Source organism: Mobula hypostoma, chromosome 2 (genome assembly GCF_963921235.1).
Source record: "Mobula hypostoma chromosome 2, sMobHyp1.1, whole genome shotgun sequence".
Taxonomy (NCBI): Eukaryota; Metazoa; Chordata; class Chondrichthyes; order Myliobatiformes; family Myliobatidae; genus Mobula; species Mobula hypostoma.
Genome location: NC_086098.1, coordinates 198,144,500 through 198,148,672, shown reverse-complemented (window position 1 = coordinate 198,148,672; position 4,173 = coordinate 198,144,500). Strand labels below are relative to the sequence as shown.

Genomic DNA, 4,173 nt, shown 5'->3' with positions numbered 1-4,173 from the left:
GGGGCGATGTGACCCGGTACAAGACTTGGTTCTTCAGCTTCAACCGAGGCCACTCCTTCAGTAGTAAGGGCACTGAGGCATGTTTCGCCTTCTCCGCCTGAGCCATATCCCCCTTTTTAGCCACGTACCAGATAGTGCCAATGCCCAGGTCATTACACCGAGCCGCCCCCACTTCCTGGGGGCTCAACTCTGGCAACTGCCTATCCCTCAGAGCAGCCAAATTACAGTAAACAGTGGGTAGTGCGTCATCATCAGCCCCCAATTGATCCACTGCCCGATCCGGCCCCATCGGGACGCCTGCTTTAGCATTGCTCGCACATGGCCTTCACTCCCAGGGCAGGGACGCTCTCATGCGCCCAATGAGATAAAGCATCTGATGTTCTGACTCCCCGACCGGTACTTCAGGCTGAACTCATAGGCAGACAAGGCTGCCAACTACCGATGCCCAGTAGCATCCAGTTTTGCCGAGGTCAGAATATAAGTGAGACGATTGTTGTCCGTTCTCACCTCAAACTTGGCCCTGTATAGATAGCCACTCAACTTGTCCACCACCACCCATTTCAGCGCCAGGAAGTCCAACTTGTGAGTGGGGTAGTTTCTCTCAAAAGACGACAAACTTTGGCTGGCAAACACCACTGGCCTCAATCCATTGCCCTGTTCCTGGTACAGGACAGCCCCCAGACCCTCTCGGCTAGCATCAATGTGTAGCACTTATGGCTTCCGGGGATTGGCAAAAGCCAACACCAGGGCCTGTGTCAGCAGCCGCTCCTCATGTTCTTCCAAAGTAGATCCAAACACTATCAGGTCATCCAGATACACCAACACCTCAAGCAAGTTCATATCCCCACAGTCCTCTCCATGAGCCTCTGGAAGGTGGCTGGGGCCCTTGATATGCCTTGAGGCATTCGTTCGAAATGAAAGAATCCCAGGGGACAGATAAAGGCTGTCTTCTCTTTATTGGCCTCACTCATCGGAATCTGGTAATACCCACTCCGCAAATCCAATACACTAAACCACTGGGCACCACTCAGACAGGCCAACGCGTCTTCAACCCTCGGGACCGTATACTGGTCGGGGATAGTGCGCCGGTTCAGGGTCCTGTAGTCCATGCACATGCATACCTTCTCATTGTTCTTCCTAGCCACTACTATGGGGGACGCATAGGGGCTCTGGGACTCCCCGATAATCCCTGCATCCTTCAACTGCAGCAAATCTGCTGGGGCCAACCACTGCGACCTTTCTCTAAACGGAGTGTCATTTGTCACCCGGATAGTGTGCCGAGTGCTTTTGGAACAGCCTACATCAAACTCGCCCTGAGAAAAGACATCCCCTAGCTTCAGCATCTTCTCTACCAGCCTGCTCTTATATGCCGGCAGTACAGGGGAATCTTTAAAATTAAAGGCCTCCTCGGTCAGCCGCCCCCTGTTCTCCAATAGTTTTCATCCAGTGGGCATCGCAGGGGCGCCAGACATCACAGTCACCGGGAACAAGTGCACGAGGGGCATCCCATGCTTAAAGGTGATCTCCCTCTCCGTTGTGTTCCTTACAATCACCCCCATCCGGCGTGCCTGTACAGCCGAGGGCCTCTGCAATTCAGGTCTCACCAGTACCCCAGCCGGGAACCGGGACTCCCCTTCAAGGTCTTCTGGGGCGTCTACTAACAGGGCCTCGCCCACCGGTACTCCGGGGAATCTGGGGGTCCCCATCACTAGTGCCTCCTCCCCTGGCCGTATCACCTTAGGCCTCACCTGAGTACACCACACCGTCCCTCGTTTGAACTCAGGACCCAGCCCCTGGGGGTCACCTGCTTCTTCGAACACCGCTCGAAACACTGGGTGTACCGAGAGGGTCTCCAGAAAGTTCTCCCCCACCTCTCCCTTCTTAGTCGCCCGGGGGCTCTCCCTCCGCGGGTCATCTTGTCTCTCACAATCCCCCCGAAAGTGTCCCTCTTCCCCACAGCTGTAGCACACCCCCAGCCGCTCACATTCCTGCCGGAAATGTGCCTTTTTCCCACAGTTACAGCACACGCTACCCGTCGCCCCTCTCCTCCCGAGATGCCCGCCACTCCCAGCCCACTGCGTGGGCCGTCCCCCGAAGGGGGTACTCTCCCTGTCCATCCCCTCAAGTGAGGGGTCCCTACCCCCTTGGGACTCCTTGTGTTTCTCGGTTCTCAACCCGGCCACCACCTCTTGTACCGCTGAGGATCCGTTCCGGCCCAATGCGTTCTCATCCTTCTGCAACTCTCTAATCAGCTGCCTGAATGATGGAGGGGGCTCCTTTTATTGGACTGCCGGATACTCCAAGCCACCTTGCCCTCCCCCAGGGAACCACTAACTATCTGACTCATCCTCAACCTTGCCACCTCGTCCGCATTCACTACCCCTCGCCACCGCAACCCAGTAAGCATTCTCTCCAGCCGAAAAATGTATTCTGAGAGCTTTTCCCCTCTTCCCTGCCGCATGTGGTGAAACTCCGCTAAAAGGTCCCAGGAACCTCCCAACATTCCAAACACTGCCTCCAAAGCTTCCAGATACTCCGCCAGGGAAGCCGAGGGCTGTTCAGCTTTCAGCTCCCGGATGATACCGGCCACCCCTCCCAGCAAACTTTCCCCCAATCGCTGTTTCTTTTCCTCATCCGAGCTTGGCCTAGCCTCTAACAACTGGGTCGTATTTTCAATCCATGTTTCATAATTGTCCTCCCCTTCTGGGCTAGGCGTGGCTCCTGAGAAAATTCTCAGCTTCGGGCCTGGCCCCTCGGCCCTTCTCACCAGGGAGGTAATGGTGACTGCTAACTTGGAGGTGTCACCTCTAGCTGGGGGACGGGGCCTGGCCAAGCCTTCCCATTCTGACCCTCCACCACTGGCTACTGGCACATCCCCTGGGGTCTCATCTAGCTCCTCCTCTGGTCTCTCCTCATTTTCTTCCTCCGGGAGGTTGTGGAGGCCCCACGGCCCCGCCTCGCCCGGGATGCCGACTGTCACTGGCAGTTCCAACGTCATGACGTCAGCACTCGTACGAACCAACACCCAGCTGAATTCCACTTTTTTACCGCACCTTCTAGCTATCAGTTCTACCTGGCCGATACCTTTGATCAAACTCAACCCTCGCACTTGTACTTCTCCCGAAGTGCAGAAATCCACCCCAGTTAATATGCACGCATGATTAACCGGTACGTCCTCTAACTCACACCAGTTTACAATCTTATCTCGATCCATCTCCGCGCTACTAAATGTGGCGATTTATACAGCTTACCGAAAATTCAATCCTGGACGCTGCCCCCACAAATGTAACACTCAGCTATATCGGCTCGTATTTATCTCAGGGAAAACCCGTCCGCCGCCCAACCGTGTTTCCCAGTTGCGTCGGTTGCTGTGTAATGCCACCTGCTACGACCTCAAACATCAAATATCAGACAGCACACAATATACACTTTACAGATTACACTTTATAAATCTTACTGGGACTATGAGATTAATAGGGATACAATATAAAAGAAAAGGAAAAAGGCGCTAGACTTATCAAAGTTCAATTTCTTCGTGCACACAGTTGGAGATCAAACACCCGGAGTCATCTCTCTTCACCCTGCGATCCACTCCGACCTCCTTGACTCACCGCTCAGGACCACCCAAAGTGATTCACCAGCGTGCTCCCAGCACGTCCGTCTTCTCCCGGTCTCTCCTGAAAAGCCCGCCAAACACATCGGTTCCCAGCCATATGAGACAGAGTATCACCCCAGAAAAAGAACAGCATGGACATCCATTGATTCATCCCATCCTTATCATTATTGATAACCCAAACAAGCTGCTAGCTGCTAGAAAAAGAATCACTGTCTCAGTAGTTAACATCACAGAGAAACCATTTTAATTATAACATAACAAAGAAGCCATTTTGATTAGCATACGCAGTAACGTAAAAGAAGAAACCCCTTACATGTATAAAGAAAGGTTCAAAAGACTTTTGACTTATCACATACAGTCTATATGATCCATCCAAGTCCTCACTTCTGCAGGTATTTGCAATCCCTTTCACCCAATTTTTCTCAGTAGGATTAACACAGCTTAGTTAGTTGAGTTTGCCATAGTTTTGATTTACTCTAGAGTAAACTGTAGACAAATATCCCTCTAGTCACAGTTCGAGCTAGCAAATTCATCATCTCTGTACTCCGTCACATCTC

The 4,173-nt window shown here is 52.7% G+C and overlaps 1 pseudogene; it reads right to left on the bottom strand.

Annotated features, from left to right (window-relative positions):
• Positions 1 to 435: 435 nt before the first annotated feature.
• Positions 436 to 3,214, bottom strand: LOC134357811 (modulator of apoptosis 1-like; annotated as a pseudogene).
• Positions 3,215 to 4,173: the final 959 nt, after the last annotated feature.